The sequence below is a fragment of the Bombus flavifrons genome, chromosome 1 (genome assembly GCF_040668555.2).
Source record: "Bombus flavifrons isolate JBK064 chromosome 1, iyBomFlav1_principal, whole genome shotgun sequence".
NCBI classification, from domain to species: domain Eukaryota; kingdom Metazoa; phylum Arthropoda; class Insecta; order Hymenoptera; family Apidae; genus Bombus; species Bombus flavifrons.
Window position 1 is genome coordinate 11,939,834 of NC_138442.1, and position 24,017 is coordinate 11,963,850.

At 44.1% G+C, this 24,017-nt stretch overlaps 1 protein-coding gene across 7 annotated transcripts in view; it reads left to right on the forward strand.

The window, feature by feature from the left end:
• Positions 1-24,017, forward strand: part of LOC138184329 (discoidin domain-containing receptor 2) — a 254,587-nt gene that overhangs the window by 96,969 nt on the left and 133,601 nt on the right. For 3 of the 7 annotated variants that reach the window (XM_069122199.1, XM_069122209.1, XM_069122236.1), the window contains exon 1: positions 23,262-23,866. The exons of 3 other annotated variants lie outside the window; for them this stretch is intronic. The gene's annotated coding sequence lies outside the window, so the exon portion shown is untranslated. Of the gene's footprint in view, positions 1-14,870; positions 15,016-23,261; positions 23,867-24,017 lie in introns of those variants that run through there. One more of the 7 variants, XM_069122228.1, reaches the window with a different exon arrangement.

A 24,017-nucleotide genomic window follows, 5' to 3' on the forward strand; every position in this document is an offset into this window, starting at 1 on the left:
GCCAGTCGCGTTTCATTGTCGTAACGGGTTGTTCATAACTTGAGAACGAACAGGAGCAGCTGGGTAGTTGGTATTTAGCATGCGTATTAAACTTCAAAGCTCGACTTGGGTGTTCTGTCTTAACCAAGATCTTCGTTCCATCTACTCAGTTTTACTCAATTGTGCACTAGTGTAACGTTATTCCTTCGAACACCGTTCGTTCCACAATTCTACGATTCATCTGCACCTCATTTTCTCCTCTCGTGTTATACTTCTGCCGTTTCTTGAAGAAATTCGATTCGAATATCGGTTTACGATTTTATACAATGTTGCTCGATAATCGTATATCCGGCACTGATTCGCGAAACCATGACGTTAATGGGGCCCAATAAATGGTCTACAAGAATGCGCACTTTCGGCGCACCCTCTACACCCCATCGTGTCCCAGGCCCGTCGCGTTATGCCTCAAAGTGGCTCTTTATTATCCCGCGATAAACGCTCCATAAAACGGGCAAAACGCGATAAAACTGTGTACGATTCACGTGCACGGTATAAATAGTCACGAAGGTTCTTTCACCGCGGAACGAAAATACGTTCGTACCCATGCAAACGTACCAATCTCTCGCGACGTTCCGCCGCGCTTAAATCAACAGTCTAGCCGCTCGTACGTTTCCTCGTGGACATTCTTTTTTTTCCTTCTTCTTCTTCTTCTCCTTCTTCTTCTGCGTTCTCCACTCGAGTTAGATGCTCGCAAAGAAAGCCGTCGCGTATCGTTTTGGATCCCCTTCGCGCCGCGAAACGACGGGACGACCGGATCGGAAAGCAAACGAAACGCTGCGAAACTTTCCGACAGAGCCAGAAACGAGAACTTTGAAAGGCAGCGAGAAGTACAGTCGACTCGAGAAGAGCATCGATCAGCGTTAGCGCTCCTCTCTCAGTCGTTTCGCTTCCTCGATCGAAGCAGCAAGCTTAAACGGTATACGAGAAACTTCAGATTCCTATGCGATTTTTGAGTCCTCCGACTGTGATTTACGCGGCGATCGAATTCTCTTCTTTTGATGTAAACGAAAGGTTAGAAAAATGGTAACTGATTTGTAGTTTTAATTATTCTTACGCGTTTTTTAATCCTTTATCTTATAATAGATTACGGTTATAATAGATTCGACAAAGGCGAATCATAGATGTTATTGTAACAAAAGTTTCGTTTCAGCTGTAGCTTCAGCTACAGTTCTTTATAGCTTGAAGATCTGGAAGTTATGAATGATACACTTATCTGAACTTCATAGCAGAACATTTTTCTAGGTCTCGTTATCGGAATATCCTGTGTGAGGAAAGTTTCAACGCAATTAAAAATTGAAATGAAAAAATGTGTTTCTCTACGAGAAATAAGCGTTTCCATATCTCGACTCAAATGCGATGTTACAACAATGAATAGCTAACGATCGTTTAAGTAGCTGCTAGAAGAACAGTAAGGCAAGGGGTTAATCACAAACATAAATCTTTCGCAAGAAACTACCATCCAAGAACTATAAAACATACGCGACTTCGAAATCGATCACGCCACAAGCTAACACTAGTACTCCGAGTTCGTTCACCGACGTTTATCTCAAACAACAGAAGCGTCCGCGTAAAATCTAAAAATCTCCCTCGCGAGATAAGCATATCAGGAAAAAGCGGCCCTTCCGACCGGACGTAGGTCCGAAGGAATACGACAATCCACCGAAACAGTTCTGACACTAATGTATGCGGTCGTCCCGAAACCAGACGTCCGTATTCTTATACTCGTCGCGCGATGTTTTCACGGTGGACGTAGCGCGTGTAGTCGAATGTACGCTCGAGTAGCGTGCAACATTAAAAGGACGGGGCTGGTGGCCTGTCGGAATGAATAAGAAGTCGAGAAAATTCCTGGCGGATTTTCCGTGGAAATGCGAGTCTCTCAGTCAGTCGGGTCAAGTAGAAGTTGCGTTGTCCGCGAAAACAGTTGCAACGGAGAGAAAAGAGGGCTAGCCTCGTGGCACCTGCAACACCTGCTTGTTAGCAGCAACTTTCCGCGAGCAAAGCCGGACTCTCCTCTTTGTGAGGTCTCTGCCTCCCACGTGGCGCCTGTGTGTGAGTGTGTACTTGGATATATGGGTGAGCACGTTGGGTATATACGTGACCGTTGGGTGCATACGTATGCACGACATCAGGTGGGAACACGACATGCTGCCGCGTCGAGTCGATGCCGAGGCGGGCTGCATGTGCGCCACGAGAAACCTGTATTTAATCGAGCCGCGTTCTGGAAAGCGATAGTTTACGCGCGATACGTGTAGCGGAAGGCGTTCGGTATCACTAAGCTAGTCGGCCGTCGGTTTTTGCACGAATTTTTGAGGAAACAACGCGAGCCGGGGATTTCTAGTTGAATACGGAGATCCGATGAAATGAGAGGTTTTTTTTCTTGGTCGGTTAGAGTGGTAATAAGGGAGAATGGGCTGGGATAGTGGGGTAAATTTCCACCAGGAAATTCCGCCGCTACTCTTATATGCACTTTGTAGGGATGCGTAGTCTGTATTCTGATGCTTTAGTATCCGAGTTATATGAATAACTACTATTCTGAAATGTAATTGTCAGGATCCTTTCGCACAATGGAAGTAGTATTATCAACGTAATCTTGTAATGCAAAAATGATAAATCATCCGACAATTGTGTTTGACGTAAATTTTGTTAATTTTGAAATTCTACAATGTTGCAAAAGGGACGTCTGTAACTTACCGCTTTTAATTTCCCAATTTGCTAGAATTGGCAAACCAATTCGTCAAGTAAATAGCAAACTACGTGCAAAGATTGCTTTAAGGAGAGAAGAAAAAAGCACGTGGTAAATGAAAAGTATGACTTCAAGAAAAAACCTTAATCTTAAATTTCTTCGTACCAACCCCATTCGGTAGGAACTTGTGAATGAAGTGTCCTCCTGAATAAAGCTCGCATTCAAGCCGGGAATATTACGCAAGATAGTGGTTCGTGCAATAGAAACTGAACGGTCAGGGATATGCCTATAGGGTCGCCGTGTAGATTGACTCGGATAATCGAGCGACGGTGGCGTTGCATAAAGTAGAAAATCGCCGCCGTCGCCGCCGCCGCGGGCTAGTAGGCGCGTGAACAAAGAACGGAAGTGCGGGAATCGCTGTATGCACTTCCTCCGTATGCGTTGCTATATGCGAGTCCCAGGGTACAACACGCGGCGCGTGCGTCACTTATCGCGATTACGCGCGCGAGCGCACGTGTGTCGCGTGAAACACGAAACGGAAATCCCCGTACGATCTACGCGTACACGCTGCTACTCCCACACTACTAAACCACACGCGATACATTCGTACGAACGCTTCCATATATTTATGTATATGCACGGCAGTGTTACTCATTTGTACGATCGTGTGTGTATTGGTAGGCGAGAACGCGCGAGCAACAACGAGGCATACGCGAGTAACACCGGCAACATAAAGTCTCCATTTAATATCTTTACGAGAGCCGGCGAAAATGATGAGGTTTCCTGTTTTTTAATAATGTACCGGCGTGCACCTGAGCCTCGTAATTCTCGCCTTCGCGCGGCTCTCTTTCTTTCTGGAAAAGCTGGTTGCCTCCCACTTTTTACCTCTTATCCCATCGTCCTTTTCTTACCAGTCACATTCGCCTCGTCCCTTTCAGAGTTGCGGTGTCCGCGCCTTTTGCTCGTTCTTTTATTCCTCGACGATCGTTTCCTTTCGTCACTCGGCCCTCTCCGACGCCAGTCTTTTTCCGTACTTTCCTCAAAGCCGTTACTTACATACATGCATCCTCCTCTTCTCGCGCCTGCAGGTGTTATTGTATCATTCGTTCTTCTCCTCGTCCCACCTAACTCTTCACGCTTCCCTTTTGGTTTCAACGAGGCCGCGATTACCGTTCGTATTCCACCGACCGTTTCTTTCTCTCCCCTGCGAGTTCAACTTCTTCTTCCGCTGCGCTCGTAGATTTTCTTCCTCGTGCATCTCCTTTTGCGTTCCAACAGGCGTCCCTCGCGCCTCTACCTCCTTCCATCCCCCTCGCTCTCCTCTTCTTCCTCTATCCATCCTTCCATCCACCTATCCGGACTGTGTCTTTTTTCAAAGTGAGCCACCTACCGAGGCAGTCGCATTTTCTGCCTGACTTTGCAAATCCTTCGGTAAGCAAGAATCGCGCGTCTGAATTCTCGAGGATCGTCTTCTTTACCCCCTCTCCGGCAACCTCGATCTTCGTGCCGTTCCTTCCGTATCTATTTCCTGCTCCGCTCCACTCTCATAGTTTTCTTTTTGCCGCGGCCCTCTTTATCCATCGTCGACGTGTTTCTCTTTTCGACGTTGATCTCACTCCGCGGGCTTTTAAATCGCGACCTCCGAGTCGAGGGCCAACCAGTCGGCGGTTAGTTAGGGCTGATTTCCCCTTCGCGAGATTCCCCTATCGCTCGCCGGATCCTGAGGTAGAAAAACAATTTCGTGGTGAAAGGGAAATTGGCGTTTTCATTATTAACGCGAGAACCTGTTCAGTACGGAGATCTCATTCGTAAAAATTTTCTAGGGAAACTCCAAATGAATGCTATTATCATAAATTATTCCTGTGCATATTAGTACGTTTCTTACCTTTCGTTTCCAATAAATTGTGGGATAGAATCGTACTATTGCCTCTTGGAACAATTATAATAACTATATAATTCAATATCATTTTACAAAAACTTCATTTTCGAATTAATTTTAGCCACTTACGAAAATTTGAGAACGTTGACTTTTATGATATTTGTTGCATCCTTGATTTTTTTACGATACTTGGCAAACCTATCATCCACTTTTAACAGATTTTCATTTTTCAATCATTTCATATCAAAGTGTTTCATTTTAGCCGTCAAATAATACCAAAACCGAAAGCTCTGACAAAAATCGATTTCTTATATCCCTCTTGTGCGGTGTTCCAATAGAACAAAAAAGTCAGCTTTCCTCGTAGTTTAACCACGTATCTGTATTAATTTCGCAAAGTATCAAAGGAATTCCGTGAAACTCTGTTCGAGGTGGTGCGGGAGGAGCTTTGAAAATTCCACGACGATGGCCGGTGTAAAACGTCCGCTGGAACGCGGCTGGTTTCCTCTGATGTCCGATATTACAGGCGGTTTCGGCCGTGTATCCACCGCGTGATAGTAAAAGTGACAAAGGGATTCCCGGATAAATACAAATGAAGCGTTTTAACGCGACACTCTCGTAAGTGGTTGGTCGCCGGAAGTTGCTCGAATAAAAAGAGGAACGCCAGTGTTGCCGACGGATTCAACCGCGAATATACTTGTCGCGACTCGTGTCGTTATTCCGCGCCCTCAACGAGCCGGCGATGCTGAATTAAATGTGAAGTGTGTCCTAATGAAATTCGTCGTTTCGCACGCCTATTTCCGCCAGAAAATTAACGAGCACAGCCATTCGCGCGATTTGTCTCGTGTCGTTCGCTGGCCCTGGCAACTTGCGAATTTTCCGTGTTTTCTGAAAAGCTTTTATCGAAAACGTTTATGAGATCCTCTGATGCTTGTTTAAGAACGAAATTATTCGAAACTTTGTTTAATTATCGAGGAAAACGGAATTATTGAAGCATATATATTACAATTGTGAGGATCGATTTGAAGAAAAGGAAATGAAAAAATTCCCAGTTTTTATCAATTAATAGAGATTTAAAATCATTATTCATATTGACATATTGTATCAGAGAATGTTGAGAAAAAAGAACTGCAAAGAAATGGAAGAATTACTATGTATTATATAATTTTTAAGATATTATTATTAAACAAAAATATATCAAAAGAACTCGTACATTGGGATCTCCCAACCTCGTTAAATTAACATTCCAAATTTCGCAGCGTCGAAATTCTTTTCTACTAACCAAGTATAAACACAATATATTTCATCAAACATAGTATCGTAGCTCGGAAAAACACGAAAAAGCACGAAAAAACAGAAACAAGAATGGGAAAAGTGCGACGCGTTTAGCAAACAAGAGGAAACGAAATTTTATGTCGCATTATCGCCGCAGATAATTCACCACACCCATTCAACACACACTCTAAACACACACGTCGAACACACCCGCTCGCTCGTCACTCGAACGTATGTAAACGTGTGTATGCTGTTACAGAAAACGTGGACACGGACGCCGGTGAATTTTTCAGGTAATTTTGCAAAAAAACACAGAAAATCAATATACGAACGATTCGATGTATATTGACAGTCGCCGATGATTAACAGTCAAACGAAACAAATTACTTTCTCAATTTATACCGTATGACGATAACACTTGTTCATACGATATGGTATCGGAATATTCCCATGAAATTTTTATCGGGCGTTATATGAAATATAAAAAAAGGGTAGAAAATCTTCTACACTGAATATCCAAATGCAAAGCGCGCGTCTCTGAAAATTTAATTCGCCCAAAAAAGGATGTTATCGAATATATCCTCGAGCGACTAATTAATTTTAATTCTGCAAAAACACAAATTAAATTCTCGCGTGTATAGCGCATTCACGTGAAATTTCTTCTGCAAACGTACTTTGTGTAGGCGAGAACGCCATCGATCGTATGTACCAGCGTTCGATTAATTAGATTCAACGATCCGGCATCTTCGACGGCATTAATGATTCTCAGAAACGCCTTTCTCCTTTCCAAAGGCGGTGGCCAATATGAATGCGAGCACACACGTGCTGCCGAATTTTTTTTTGCGCAAATCTGTCACGGACCGGATGAGATTTATCAACGCTGTTGCAAAGTTCGCGCATCACTGGCATCGTCGAAGAGAGGGAAGGCGCGAGGATAAGTGGGTTCCAGGGAGTTTTTTGGCAACGTGGGTATTTTAATTGGGCAAGCCTGTCGGAAGAGATTTCCCAAGGCGTGGTTTCGCCGCAAGCGTTCGTCGCGTGATTTACGGGCGTGCGGTCATGGCGGGAAGACGCGTGGAAAAAACGTGTTGTCCGGAGCCACCCGGAAGTTGGATCGCCCTTAAATGGCGGGGCGTGGCCGGGAATTCCTGAACGGTACGCCGATACGGCAGACCGCGGTGACCGCGCGATAAAAATGGAGCAGCGGGACTATCTCAACCTTGCATGCAACGTAACGAAAAAAGTGGAGGAAGAGGAAGGCGGAGGGAAAAATGGAGGGAGAAACGTGGGGATTTTTTTTCAACTCCCGGCGGACACGTGCAGAATTTAAATCACCCGGCGCACACGATTCGTTTTATTAGCGACGAGGTATCGCGCGGATTTTGCGCCGCGTTGCCCTCGTAATTTTGAAAGAAGTCACGCAAATTCGGCGTTGCTGTGCGGCCACGATAACGACTGCGCGCTCGTTCTCGGATTAGCCAGTCCTTGGAACTGCCTGAAACGAACATCTGTTAATTTTGAGACTTGTATTAAACTTTTAAAAATTTGAAATTTTATCTCATAGTGCATTGATTCTCTAGAATATTAATATCGATGTACCGCGGGACAAAGGAATTCGTAAACTCGTGTCGCATTAAGTATTCAAGATCAGTATCCTCTGAAAATTCCAGCATCACGAATCCCTATATTGCTTTGTATGCACGTAATTCTATGATTCAAACAAAAATTCCAATCACATAACAGCGTGGATCGTTTATACGAGCCACGGCGCAGGAACTCCGTCGATGAGAACTACCTTCATCCCCTAATCACGCTAATATCCGTTTCACGGGCATCCCGGAAAATCCATAAGCCGAAAAGTCGGCCGTCAACGTTCGACCGGATGATTCATTCGTTGAAATCGCTTCTCATAGCGATTAATGGTCCGGGACCACCGCAGCGAGCGACGGATTAAAAGCGGTCCAAACGTTGAAATTTTCACGGCCAATATTCGTTGTTACACACGTATATACACACGTACGATCATATGCAGACGCACGCACACCGGTGGAAACGAACAAGGAACAGGCATGCAGGACCGGCATGCAGGGTCGTCCTTCTCGAAGCGAGCAAGCTTTCCGAGGGCGAGAGAGGTTCCACGCACAATAGCATTGTGCTGGCTCTGGTATAATGGCGACGGTATTATAAATGAAACGTCTGCAACTAATTTGGGACAAGGCGTAGCTATGGGATCTCTTTGGAGGACCGCCGACTGCCATTTACACCACGCATTACTCTATTCCTCGAGATTCTTGGTTTTAGTTGAGAAAATATAGCGACTATAAAAAGTATCGACACATAACTTATTTTTATATCGATTCAACATAAAATTAATATCATATCAATAGCATATCATCCAAGTTATATGAAATTTCTAAACAAATATTTGATAATCAACTGCTGATAAAATTGTACGAGAACAGAAGGAAAGTTTAATATAATCTATTTTTCTTATTCATTTGCGAGATTGCACATCACAGTAGTCGAAATAACGTTCTTTGACTACAGTCTCAACTGCTGTATTCGGCGGAAGACAATTACAAATGGACCACTTTGCCCGTAATCGTTTTCCTTTTTTGCTAAAAAGTTTTCACTCGCTAGAAACTCATTGTCCGTTAAAAAAATTCAAATCCACCTATTTGTTCCTCGTTATCCTATTTCTTCTTCTGGTGCGAGCTCGTTTAACTCGGCTTATTTCTTTTTGGTCGGTGCGATTCCAAAAACGTTGGTAACCAGAAACTATCGTATGGTCACGGGTGAAAAAGGAGCCAGCGGTACCGGTAAAATAACAGGCATGACAAACGTTCGTAGAATAGATTTCCCACCCCACCAGCCTATGTACCCGCCCCGGCTTACCAGACTGGACTTCCGCCACTCTCGCTGGATCGCCGGGAAATAGGGCCTGGCAGAGTACCAGAGACCAAAGTCCTGCGATATCAGCTTCTCGTTTCGCCTTCCTTTTTCTATTTTCTTTGAGGATGCCCCATGAAGAGGAGCCTCATCCCCTATTGTACCGATGATATCGTCGATATTCGTTCTTGGATTGAAAATCAGCTCGTTCGACGAGCGTTACGCGCTCGTTTCTTTATCGTTTCAAGGAGATGCTCGATCGTTTCGCCGTGCTCGGGAATATTTTAACCGTCAACCAACGGAGTTGCGAATGTTCCGCGTATCTGGCCGTTTAACGATAAAAATATATACCATTTAGATAGCGTGACGTCTCGATCGCGTCTTATATTTCTTAGAGATTGTAATTGCGAACATTTAGAATATTTTCTATCGTACCTTCCGATGGCGTTACGTATACTCTCCGTTGTAATTTCTCTGTATTTTTCACGCTCAAATACCATTATTTTATACACTGTACGTTCATCAAGAGAAGAAAATTCTTTCCTGGTGAAAAGTTATCCGTTTTCGTCTAATCACGTCATCCATGCCATTGGATCAGATACTTTCACGTATATATGTAATTTCTTTCACGCACAAACGCGTCTCTATCCGTTTTCCTTGAGGCAATTGAGGGATCATCATCCGCGTAATCGAGTAAATCGCCAGAACCGTGGAGAGACATGGAAGGAAGGAATTTCTTTTGAGAATTCCCTCCAGCCGTCAGGCCACGTGGCTGTCTAGCGATTCTAGAACCGATCGACCGATGGTTCACCTATTTTTCGTCGGACGAACATCGAACGCCCACCGACCGACCCAAGACCACGTTCACAGCATGTTTGCGCCGGTGGTTTTCATAGAAACCGGAAAGCCATTCGAGGCGATGAGCTATACTCGCCTTCCTGTCAACGACTAACGAGACCCGCCCTCTTCTTGCTTCTGTGTTCGCGCCGCTTTTCACCCTGCCAGGCGTCCCGCCGCGCTTTAGTCAAACACTACCGGACACTTGCGCAGGTCGTTCTTTCTGCCCAAGGAAAACTTGATTTACTGCTCAGGAAGTACTCACATTCCCATATTGTAACACACCTGCAGAATATTCGCGTGTCTATATATACATGCATATAGATAGAGTCGGAGATAAAAATCAATGGCAAGTACTTACCATAATAAGGTATGAACGAAACAGGTATTAGGAAATAAGTATTAATGAAGTCCAGTCAAACTAGTATTAGTGTTACATATTTAACTCTTACTTACCGTACATCCTTGTAGTACATAGAATTAATTAGCAAATAATTAAAATTAATATTTCCATTTCTTTACAAACGAGCCGTATTTAACGAAATTTCATTGATATCTCCTATTTCTACTACCTGTCCACTTACTTTTGTGCCCGACTGTGTATAGCTTCTGTGACTCCTATTATAAGGTACAGCCATTTTAAACCTGAGAATCTCTAACTATAGAAACGTCGAAAGTCAGCCCGCTGTTCAGCCTATTGTCACGTAACCTCAAGTGGAGTGTCCCAGTGACAAGTTCATCGAAGAAGACTGAAATGAAATCAGGTCGTCGTCGAGTGGAAAGCGTTTCACCGTTCAAAGGGAGGTCAGATCCCGCTCGTTGATTGTTTTTAATTAAAGACGCAAATATAATTGGACAACGAAGTAGACTTTCTGTCTCAAAGGAAGAAAGGTCTAATCACGGGGGCGTAGACAATGGGCCGGAACAATGAAGCCACTCTTTTCAAGGCTCGTTATTAGCCCCGCGACCGTGTTTATGGCAGATTCGTTTCACCGTGAAAAAATCAGCCGCGACCCCGAATAGCTAGACGAGCCAACAGCAGTCCGCCCCGGTAATTAACCATCGTCGGTTCGTTTCCACGGTCGAGTAGAGCAGCGCAGCATCCGGGGTTTTGCGCTTTCCTTCGAACTCGCGAGCGATATAATGGCGCGTCGTGGGCGGGCCGACAGGTACTTCTGGGAAATCGAAACGTGTCTGGCCGTTATTAATCTCGCATCGACCGACGTGAAATATGATTTCGGCGGAGCACCCCCCGTGCCACCCACCACTGGCAAACCTTCTTGCTATTCTTTCGCGGCGTCGGCAAATGTTTCTTGAAATGCGAGGAATAACATTTTTTCGATGGAATATGTAACAGGTTGTCTTACGAGGAACCGATGGAAAGTAATATCCGGCATTATTGCACTCTAGTGGCTCAGAAAAAGGGAAATACTGAGCCAGGTCGTTGAGTTTTAGTGCACCCAGAAGCGACTCCTTTTGGCTTTACTGACGAGACGGGAACGTTACCGACCACATGTATCTTGTTCCGCTACAAATATCTGAGAAATAGTTTATAAGAATTTTTGCAAATATCGACAAGCTCCTTCAGACTTCGCGCTGAATAATTCATGTGCAGGGATGCTCTTGAAAGCATCTTGCAGAAGAGAAATTGCGTAATTTTAAAAATTTTTTCATATCACTAGTGGATATAATACAGTGACGAACGACAGTGTCTAAATATAGAAATATTTCGTGAATATATTACGTGTGTTATACACATCTTTTTAGAAGGACAACACTTATTGGTGCTTAAATGGGATATGACTATAAGAACTATGTTGACAAAATTTGAAAAACATTTTTTAACGCGTATAAAATATACAAGGCATTTACGCAAAAGGATTTGACCCAGCTTAAACGTATAATTACTAGTAAAATATAGAAGCTTTTTAATATAATGGATGATTAATTGTTCGAATATTTCCGTACATCTCAGCATGTACGTAACGATGAATATGTTGTAACTTCTATAATATATATCGTTGGATTTATTTCAGACGTTATTAGTATAATCCTGATAGTCGTATCTCTTTTGTACATTGCGGTACGTCGTTATCAAACCATACAATAAAGGGAAATAAATGTTAACCGTGTCTGCCTGCAAACCTAAATCCCGCAATGAACGGTTATGTAGCAAAAAGTATAACAAGCACCGGATACGTTTCAATACAAAACTTCAACCTCTCACTCCGTCTCTAATATCCACCTCTTCTCATCCAACGATACTTCACACGTATATATCACGTACACGTTTAAACGAAATTTTTCCACGTAGATTTCCATGTATCACTTTGCGAGGAACACGCGGCGAGCGTTCGGCCGTGCGTGATTCTCATTAATAACAGGATTACGCGGTTTTTAGAAGCTTCTGTTACTAGGTGAGACGCGCTGGTGCGAAACTGTCGGCCGTGCGCGAGTTAAGCTTCGCGACGGGGCATCGCGCGTGAATTATCGCCGTGGACGTTGGTCCTTGGATCGCAGGATTTTCGAATCCCGCGCTCTTCGCCGACATCCGTCCCTCTTCTTTCCAACTTCGCTGTACAGGCATTTTTCTCCGAGTCTCCGTTGGGGGCACACCCGTTGCATTAAGTCCGACGTTGCACCGCATAAACAAAAGGGAAGAATCCAGGGACGTCGCTGTTCCCTGTTTTTGTGAACACGATGCGTCCTGAGTGCGTGTTCGACGCACAAATAAACGAACGTAAGCACGTAAGGAGCCACGTGCGTCTGTATGCGCGGGTGCGCGTACCAGGCGGAGTAAAACGACGGTGGAGCTTTCCCAAGTGGCATGCGGGATCCGTCAGGGGTATTCAAATATACAGAGTGGTATTATTTACGAGCGCTGGATACACGGGGTGCCTTGGATTCCTCTGTAAAAAACAACACGTGTCTCGCTACCCCTCGCCCCACGACCTACGATGAAACCGTGGCTTCAGTCTTGATCTGCCCCTTGCGAGATTTGAATTTAGAAATGACATTGCGTAGCTCCGAGAAGCTGGATCGTTCGAAACAATTAGATATGGATTTCGAACGTATACTTTGTTGAATTGGTTCAGGATGCTGAATTCGTTCTTTCGGAGGCTTCAACTTGTGGCTTAACTTGGTACCGTTTAAGCCTGTTAAGGGATCAAGCGATGGTATAACGCGTAGAAGGTGCGTAAACGTAATATTTTTGATGAACGAAATAAAAGTAACTAACATGTTGTTGTTTTTTTTTTTTTTAACAAACACATATCTTAGAATAATAGATACTTTACTAAAGCTTCTTATATAGATGGCAAATGAAAAAAATATTATCGTATTATGAATATATTATCATGTCGTATCGTATGTTAACACATACCTTAGAATAATAGATACTTTACTAAAGCTTCTTATATAGATGGCAAATGAAAAAAATAGTATCGTGATTTAAAAAAGAGTGGTTTACCATGGTACTACACATATTTAAATTCAGTGGCGGAACAGTGACAAAAGATATATTAAAAATTCTTTGAAGTACTCTTTCATAACCGCAGTGAAAATAAAATTCGATAATCAACGTTGGTCCTTGATAGGTTAAATTTGATCGTAATTCATATAAAATTTGTATCGAGTGTATTTTCATTATCGTGAAACTAGTGATGGATATAATTGGAAAAATCAAGTAGGATTTGGAAATATCGAAAATTCGGTGGTATCTGTAGCGGAATATGAAAAAGAAAATATGGAAATATATCGGATGTAAAATAAAGGAAACTGTTCGAAATTCATCGTGTTTTATTTCTACAAAATAAACTAACGTTCATCGGCGTTTGTTCGCAGTCTAAATAAAGCTAGCCAGCCAGTAGCAACTGCAACGCGAAATACCGACGTCAGGTGATTTGTTTCGATCGCGATGCTGGCAAAGCCGGTGTTTTTTCACGTCATTCAAACAGCAAGCGCCCGTTCAACGAGCCGCAAGCTCGCCATTTAATTTCGTGACTGACATCAGTTTACCCGACCACTGGTAAAATCATCGTCGGCTGTCGAAGGGTCTAACTACCATGGCGCAGCGTTTGCCGGTACTTCTGCCTGAAAACTCACATAAATATTCCACTATTTGTTTGGTCGCTGCTAAGGAGAGAACACAGCACACGTCCAGACGCCGGAACTCGTCCTGCTCCAACGAAGTTTACCCACCCGCCACGATTCTTCGGGGAAAGATGAATTAGGGTCATCCTTTAAGTATCGCGATGAACATGGAAACGTATATACCAGACGGTTCCTAGAAAAATTCCGGTTAAGGGGAAACATTTTTTACCATTTAGCATGGAGCCACATTCGAGACTATATTATAATTTATTTTCGTTGTTTTTTCGTGCGATGTCTTCAATTAACATTAATGATTATTAACTTTTGTTTAAGATTGATCTCTAAATAACAGACAATTTGTAGGAACTGATATTCCAAAGATCATCTTTCTTTATCTTGAAATTAATACCACCTTTTGACTCGCATAATGTTTGAAATATTTCTTCTATTCGCGAGTATTATATTTCTCCGATTGTCTTTCCTATACCGCCTGATAATGATGACATGAATTCCATTATACGATACACACGTTGCGTCATTAGTTTCAAATAGATTAAGAAACTTAATATTCGAAGTAAGATTTTTCGTCTCTTAAATCTTTACAATTATTTTACTTAACAAACGAGTATCAAGCAATCTCATTTACACGGCACATTTTAATCAAACCCAAGAAAATATCGTCCTACTCAAACCATTCGCCACGGTGTCACTCTTTCACTGCTGAATATCTCACGCCAGGGCCCAGCACGACGCTTGTGACGGTGCTAATCGAATCGACGTTAATTTCACGCAGCACATAGAACGATCGTTCTCCACTCGAGCTCGTTCAATGCCAGGCAATAATTAAACGTGCACCATAAGTCACGAGATTAAACGACGAACCGTCATCCACTCTTCTACGTCGTCCTATTGGGTGGCACCCTAGCCGCCCCCAAAGGAGAAACTTAGGGTGTGTCCATATACCCTTCACCTTGGGTGAATCGAAACGAGGCGGCGAACGAGCAGTTTAAGTGTCGGCCGAATCTCCATCCGTTCCCCGTCAGCACGGAGAAATTTCAATAAGCCAATTCGGATAATGGATTGGCACGCACGTGCGTGTGCGCGCGTGTCCGTGCGCCTCTGTACGGCCGCGTCGAAAATGCAACGTATTGTCTGAATCCCTGATTCGTTTCATTCCAGGGGATGGTGTGAAAGAGAGAGAGAGAGAGAGAGACAGACAGAGAGAGGAGGAGGAGAGAGAGTGAGATGGGTTTCAGTCCAGACCGTCCGTTTCCCGCCGCGAAACTCCAAGTGGACCGCTGTTTCTGACGTGGGTGCAACCGAGGTTCGTAAATACTTCTCGACATTCGTTACGCGTCCTGTTTATTGGTTCCGGCAAATTGTTCCTGAACGCGGCTCGGAAATTCGAGATGCCCACGCGAAGAGCAGGAGCACCACGAAACAACGATACAAGGGAATGTGTAAGAGAGAGAGAGAGAGAGAGAGAGAGAGAGAGAGAGAGAGAGAAACAGGGTGAAAGGGTGGTAGCGGTGTCGGAGTGTATCGATGCGGTGTGCCCACCGGTCGACTGCGATCGACGCGATGATGGGTTGTCGTGATTTCGGCCGGGGTTCACGAAAATTATGGCCAGCTGAATACGGGTTACGAAGCGGTTAGCAAGTGTATGCTTGAAACGAAGATAGAGGGAGAAGAAGAGAGGGAAATAGGGACGAGCAGAGGATACGTTATACAAATCAAGGTGAACCGGTGGCGTTAGAATACACCTGGAGGAGAGAGTACGAAGGTATTTCAGCCCGAGGGTGGCTGTTATTATTTGGCCATCGTGCACCAGGGTAACCTCGTTTCTTTAGCGATTCGTGTGAGTCACGATCAGCCGGAGGATCTCACGTAAATTATTAAACCGGCGTGGCTTTTATGTAGATTTACCGACGACCCAGGAGTGTTCGTTCTCGAGTTGGCTGAGAAAGAGTCGAAGTTAACGTGGTTGGTGAGTGAAAATGGTGGAAATAAATCTTTAGTTGGACAGAGTGGGCATTATCGGACATATAGAAGTTCGTCTCGGTCACGAGGGAAAGAATATGCCTGGTATTACGTAGTACTGTGGTGGTTCAAGCAAGAAGTATTCGATATTGTTCGATGTGAACACGATAGTTAGCCTTCACTTGACATCGGATGCTTTAAACGCGTTTATACTCGAAATTTCATCGTCACGGTGTCCGCGTCCGGCTCGCAAATAATTCGTAGTTTGCATACAGAGTGGTCGTTCGTATTTTTTCGCGGGACCGAATGCTCGCGGCCGATGGGTGGGGGTTATTTATGTAAATGGCGAAAGTATTTAATGAATAATGTAAATAACGTTACCGCGCGGCTCGCGGCAGGGCCATGTTTTTCAAAATTCTTCGTACGTTCACGCTCGTTCGCGTCCGGCCCGAATTTTGTATAATTAAAACGCGACCCATCGATCTTCCGTATCTTTTGAATTTCATTGGTCGGTGAGCTCGATCGACGTGCAGGAAAACGTGCACGAACAAAGATAGAGATAAAATCGAAAACTTAAAGGGGCAAAGAGGGAAAGAGGAGACGTAATTTAAGCTGTTGAGCTCGCCTTGAGCCAACCTCCATTTGCATGCGAGATGAAACGAAACTCGGCGAGGGGACGCCGTGCAGAGCATTTAACAGGTAATGCCGAGATTTAACCGTAAACAGGCTCTTTGTCGCGTGGCGAATTGTCCGCTAGGAGCGACGCGTCGCGTTCGTTTCACGAGCCACGTGAAAACTTCATGAAAAATTCCTTCGAGTGGACTCTTCGGTGATCGAGACGCGTTCGTAAGGCGTGCAATTTATTCGAATCCCCGACCACGAAGCACCCACGCGGGAACGGATTTCCGTTTTCCAATAAAATCTCCGTCCGTATGCCGGCTTTATGCGAGTGCCGCGAGAATCAACCGACCTCCGTTCCCTTTTCCCTTCTCCGCCGATCATACCCCTCTGTGGCCGTGCAAACAGCCATCAAACTCCCGTGGAAAACATCGCAGAGGCGAGCGTAATGGCTTCCTATCGGCCACGCGCTCCAAGCTTGCGTACAACCGCGATAAATAGGCGAGTTTATTTTGCACCTGGTTAAGCCGATGCATCTCGCGGTCTCTCGCGCTCCCATGCTATTTTCTTAACGTGTTTGTCGTGTCGGTTTTAAATATACAAACAGGATCGATACACGCGGCGTACAGGTACGCAGATAAACGTCGCAGTGTATAACGTTAAATATAAGAGAAACTATGGTGTCCATTAATAGCCAGTCTCTCCTCGTAACGGTTTCTTTTTCATCGTGACGCTGTACACGATGTTGCAGAAGGTGTCTCTCGCGGAGATGAGAAACCATTGGCTGAATAGGAGCCGTGCATATTCCAACGGATTTCTTGGTCGCCGCGTTATTTACTACCGGTACGTGACCCGTAGCTATGGTACTCCCAAAGACGCTCCAAAGTGGCCGACAAAAAGAATCCGAACTTCTTACCACGAGGATTTAAAGACGTTGTAAAACACCGGGATAAGTTGTTGGGTCGGATGGAATATGGCTGGAAAGAGAAGCCAGACCTTCTGACCGAGTTTTTCCCCTTTCTTCTTGAAACCGAAGTCGAAAGAACTGGCCCCTTTGAAGGATTCACGGAGGACACTAGCGTTTCCAGTTGACACAGTGACCTGCTGTGACTCGTTCTTTTTACTCGCTCGATTGTAAACGTCCTTCCACGGTAGCCCAGATTTACTACGATCATAAATTATCAGATGCAGCGCCGTAACGTCTTTAACGAAAGGACGTCTCAATAGGGATAGATTCTTTTCCGAATGGAACAAACCTAATTAGAGAGGCCGATTTTACCGATGAAAAACTCAGGAAGATTCTAATAATAAGAAAGAAATTCGAATACTTCTATACCTCTAAGGGAAAGTTTTTTGTCACGAAACAACCATCGTTCACTGACACACTGACCTTGTCAACATTTTCACCAGGTATTGTCCCTGACAACGATAACCGATGCCTGGTCGCTACGGTAACAAAGATTTACAGCTGTTATAAAGGGTTAAAAACAGTTCCTGCGGCTAAGTTCAGCCGACAGAGGTTTATACATGTCATATATTCGCAGACCATGCCATACCTGCTATATTGTCGCCAGAGAACAAACAAGAGTAGCGACGAAACGCGCGATCTCAACTTGTCGAAAACTTTCTCGCGGCCACCTTCTTCGATGAAACTTTTCACCAACGCCAGCCATTTCTTATTCTATGTCGCTCCAACAACATAGTGTATGGTGTATAGGTATCCGAGTGCTCGGCGAATGGACTTCGACGACGTTTCTTCTTTCATAAATAAGAATGAGCTTAGGCTCCTTCCGGGCCAGCGTATTTGTCGTTGCCTGGCGAAGCGACAAACGGAAACAGCGAACCGAGGAACATCGAAAACGAGAGTCTGGCTGCATAAGAATTGCCAAAGTCAACAACGTCGAGTTATTTAGATTTTAAATTCTTTTAACTCCTTATCGCAGAAATTTTTCACCGAATTGCTGATAACAACGAAAATGGCTGTGATATTTCTTTTATAAGATATGCAGGATATTTTCGAATCGATGGTACTATCTGAAAGAGAGTAAATCTACATGAAAAAGTAAAACGAAAATGCAGAGTGATATCTTTTCGCATGAAAATCTTTTTCCAAGTAAATCAATGTTAAAAATTCATCCAGTATGTATACGTTTATACATGTATGATTTTACTTGTACATATGTACTCGATACACCTTCAATATTCGATTTAGTCGAGAAAAATATCACTCTATATTTTAGACTTATTTTCTTTTATGTTCGAATTTTATGATTTATGATTATCTTATCTTTTATGATTCGAAAAAATCTGTAGAATCTAATATGAAGTTCCTCGCATAACTGATATCGTTATATTCGGAATATATGTTCACGGATTGATCAATCGACTTGCGTTTTTTGGGGAATAAAAGGATTAATTTACTATTTTTTTATCTGAAGTTGTAATGAAAACTTGAGCAACATGTTACATAAACTTATACACATTTAGTTACATACATGCTGAAAATTTCATCGAAATAATTTAATGTTTCGACGAGCTACAAGCGGTTAAAAATGGAGAAAATCACAGTTTTTCACAACTTCCGGTCTAAAATCGAAAGATTTTTACGTCTTCCGATGCCTGATGTTTGTTTTCTCACCAATCGATCTCAATATAATTTTCAACCATATGTATTATGACATAAATCTTCAAATTGTGTCGTTTAAATTTTCATCTCATGTTCCAGATAAAAAAGTTCCAAAGAAAGAACTTTACTTTCTTTTTTTGTCACTCTGATGAATTGCAATTGTTTTCCAAACTTTTGTTACACGTCATCTAGTAAACTAATCCTCTAAATTTCTAAAAAAAAAAAACACCCGGTTTGATTCAATGCTTAAAAAATTATTCTGTTTTAAAGGTTATTTGATCAATTATGTAAATAACTCCATGATAATGTGTATGAGTTAGGACGAATAGTTAAAATAAGAAAACTGTCAAACGATAAGCGTATTGGCTTTACCCATATACGTTGCGGTCGTGCGCCGTTAAGTGGTTAATAGTCTCTTGTGAAGTAAGTGGATCATATCGCTCGTGAATCCCATCAAGCTTTTCCTGTAATGTAATTCCTTTGACGTGCAATATATTCACTGCTATATCAATATTTAAGATCTGCCTTCATAATATTTACAAAAGAATGAAAACTCCGAAGCAATATTTCTGACTTCCTAAAGAATTACTAAACTAGAGAATTACTAAACACTATTAAAAATTGAATCTACCGAATCTACGTTTCCAGCGGACTCGTTACACGAAAATTTCTAATTTCACTCTAACCACTCGACCGAAAGCACTATCCACAATTAAACAATGAATCTCGACAACTATTTTTCTACGCTCCTCTTCCTCTCTACCTCCGCAATCCAATACTCCGCTACTCTGAGCGTTCTCGGTGCACCGAATCCCATTCACCGAGCGTCCCGTTCCCATTCATCTCCCTAAATACTTAAAAACCCCTTCGGCTGCCATCTAATTTCCTCCCGTCATTACCCACGGTACTCGCGAGTCTGCCGACATCAATTATCACGGTTGGTGCAAGGGCAAAGAAGGCTCGCGCAACAGCCTCGAATGAGCTGACACTGGCGCTTTCGTTTACACTCGGCCAGGTGAAACACGTCGCGAGAAGAAGAAGCGGCGAATGCTCGTCACGGTGATTTTTTGCCGTTAATGAAGCTGTTCCCGTCCCTGCACCCAGCCAGCGAAACGGCCGAGCATTAGCGGCTACAGTGCCCCGGTTCTCGCCGGTGGAAGCTTGCTCCCACGGCGTGCGACAGCGCAATTACAATAAACCGGTGGCATCTAGCTACCAGCACACACAGCCATCGTCTGTCGACTCGATCTCGCTGCACCCCAAACCAAACCACCGCCTTCCGTTCTCTTCCTTTCTCCACCGGAATCAACCGCGTCCTCGAATGTAAGCTTCGCGCTAGTCTCGCGGCGAGGTCGAGGCTTAAATTAAATCCGGCTAATGTAACCGTCGGGTATATTAGATCTCTTGTCTGCGGCCGCGTGTCCTTCCTCTTTCGCGTGCCGGGATTGGTTCAGAGAGAGGGTGTTCGAGGTAGAAACGGAGAAATTGAAGGACCGCAAAGGGAACCTCTGTGATCCTGTTCTTGGTCGTGGTGGCTTGGTAAAGGGTCTGGGTTAATTTGTATCGGTGATGTATATAGATACGAGCACTTGAGAATGATTCTTTTTATTCGGGATATAGGATTCGATGGTTGTGGAAAAGTCCCGTTTGACGCGATTAACGCGAGAAGAGGTATAGAAGAGGGCCGCCTTCCTCTTTCTAGTATCACGTTTTTTGGAGGAATTGTCTGGGATCAAACGCTACGTGGCTATTCCCTCGTCTAATTTCTGCTTTGTAGCTTTGTTACGATCGCGCCTCACGGAACGCCTCGTCGCGTGTGTACGTTGAACGAGAACAGAATCGTCGTGAAAGGATAGCGATGAGAGCGAATTGAACGAAACAGGGATGACGGGGGATCAAAGGGAATCCAGGCGAAGGCGGCGACGTTGTCTCCCTGGCATCGGATACCCCGTGATCGAATCGCTAATTAGCCTTCGCTCTCTCTCGGGCGACGAACTCTTTGAGCCGGAGTGGCTGCTCCTCGACCCCCACACGGCAGGTAATACATTCGGATCGAGTAAATCCACTTTAAGGCTCGTCGCGCCACAGTAACCGGAACTTCGTGGAACGGAGTTGTCTGAAACGATTAATCGTGTTTATTTCGTGATCGACAGAGCGCGGGCGGTACGGACTCGTTGATCGGTTTCTAACTCCTGGAGCAGTGGCCGGCTTGATCTACCGTGAAATCTGCCAGATCGAGGGGGTCTGATTTCATCTGGCGCAAAACTAGTTTTATCCTTCTAATTATTTCGATCATTTCGTGGTGTAATAAACCAGATTCGTTAGAATAGTTCAACGGACTTTCCTCGTTAAAACGTCTATCTACAATAGACCTTTTAATTAATTTTTAACTCACGGTAGGATATTCTTGCGCGATTGAACTAACGTTATTAGGCAAATTTTACAAATTACAAATTCCAAGTTGTCAGTATTACGATTTACAAATATTTATAACAACTGTTTATATCGCTCTCTATAAATTATAAATTATCGATTGAATAATATTATTGATTGGCAAATTATTCCACATCGAAATTCCAAAAGTCCTTACGATTTCATACAAACTTACGAAGCTATTGTTTCCATAATCATAAAACGGATACTAAATCTTCCGACGATGCCTTAAACACGATAAGGGACCATAAAGAATTTTCACCGGTTGTACATAAACCGACTAGCTTATGAATTTCGCGGATACGTAGTAAGAAAATCGTTCCGAGGTGACGTTAATTATCGACTTGGCAACCGTCGCCATAATAACGAGCACAACGAGAGACGTTCAGTGTAAAGATGATAAGTCATAAAGCCGCTTCGGCGTGCAGGCTCCTATCGATTCTTAATACTTGTCAGGTTGTTATACGCTGCTGCCGGTAGAAGGGATTCCACCATGTACTCTGGGGCGCCATAAACATTAATCCGAATCTGGATGGTTCGCGCTGCCCCCACTACGATCGAACGAGTCGAAGCTCGGAAGTGACAAGACACAATATCTCACAATTCTCGCGATTTTATGGGCCTTTAGGGCTGTGATAACGATAAATCCTAGTGAACGATGACGCCTCGAGAATTGATCAGTTAGGGATTAAGAATCCCGCCTCGAACAAACTCGTTAATATCTCTTCGTTGTTTTTCGTTCGCCAATATTATTAACGAACTATATTCGCTCGTACGGATTAGTTCTTACGCGTAAAAGATTTTTTCACGAACGATAGAGTACGCTTGGACAGAGAAAAGAAGAAGGGATGGGAACACAGGCGATTGAAAAACAATTGAGAAACTTTCAGGAAACAATCGTGTCGGAAGCTTTAATTGCAGTTTCATAATATTATAATGCTTGCAAAGGAAACTTTTAAATGGAAGATTACAATGATTTTTAATAAACTTTGTTCTTCGTATAATAATTCGACTATTTAACTAAAAGAGATAAAACGTCTCTGTTAATATAAAAGAGATAAATCCGCACCTATATATTATGCCATAAGTCCATCGACTTTTTTCTTAGAAAACTCCTCAATTGTAGCTTCGTGTTTTAGGAATAAAAATTGAATAAAACAGACTAATGATTAATCGCGACAAAAAATTACTTCTCCTGCAACATAATGAATCTTGAATAGATCCACGAAACGAAGGTTAAGTACAGACAAGATGATAAGATTGTAATCGCGATAGGCGCGACCTATTCGAAATTCAATCGAGGAACGGCCCGTCGGCGGCGACACGACCGCCCAGAGCTCGGTTCGGTCCGTTTAATTTCAATGGGCTCGAAGTTAGCCGCAAATCGATCGATGGGCTCGTCGACCGGGATTCCAGCCGATCGTCGAAACGCGGAATGACCGGAGAGAGTCCCGGCGCGGCGTGGCAAAGCGTGCTGCGAAGGTATATACGCGACGTAAGTCCGGCCGCTTAATTAAGCGTGCGCGAGTGTACGCGCCGCTGCTACCCCTCTCCCTTCCAAACACCCACCCCCTCTAGGTTCGAGCGTGGGGTGGAAAAAAGATCAATAAAATCCCTAGTCTACGGGCGACCGCATTCATCGGCCACCCCATTTCTACAACATATTTTGCAACCTCACCCCCAAGCCGGCCTTGCCTCTGGCCCCCACCACGCTCACGCGCCACGGACCTCCCTCTTTAGCTGCCCCACGTGCTCGTTTCACCCCCACCGGATTGCCTTGGTGTTCGTCAAGGGGAGGTGGATACCCGTACCCGTGAACGAGTTTGCGAGACCGCCACTAGGTGGCGATAGAACGCGAGCAAGAGAGACGCGGCGAGATTGAACGCGAGCAAACCGAACGTTCCTCTAGCCGGAGCGAGAAAGCCTCTGGTAACTGGGTCCCCTTACCCCTCCGGTTCGGTCGCCCCAGCCGCTTCACTCCTTCGAGCAACTGGAGGTTCTCGTCAGCCTGTCAGTTAGTGCCGTGGCGCCGTGACGGTACGGTTGTTGCTTGCTACGTTGTTTTCGTTTGATCGTACGGCTCGTGAAACGTGTCTGCTATTCAATGGGGACCTTGCTCCGGACCCATCGTCGCGACGGACACTGTTACGAGCAGGGAGATAGTCAGTGATTCAGTTTGGTGACTGGAGATTAGTCGCGTGTGCTTATTTACGTCAGTTTTAGTTTTCTTCTTTAGTTCTTTGACTTTGGTTTTTATCTTTTTTTGAGGGGGGCGGAGGATATATTTTACGTGACTAGTTCGGTAGACCTTGTAATAGTGCGTTTTTGTAATTGCAACGTGTATTGCAAGGTGCGACGAGAGAAAGCAAGTGAGGTATTCTGTATTTGAAGCAGAGTAAGAGAAGAAAAGGCGGGAAGAGAAGACCTGGCTGTGATCGATGATTTCTTACGTGCTGTTTGGTGTGTGCGCGTTCTATGCCTGATCAACGTCCGTGCAGTACGCGGTATTGTAGATAAGGTGAGCTATTTGTTATGTCCTACTTTAACGTTTGGTTCGCGACGCGCGCGGCTATCGGATTGACGTTACGCGGATACGCCACGTGAACGGAGCGCCGGATCGCGGATACGACGAGCCACAGTTTTCATTGTGCGATGTGACACGAGTATAT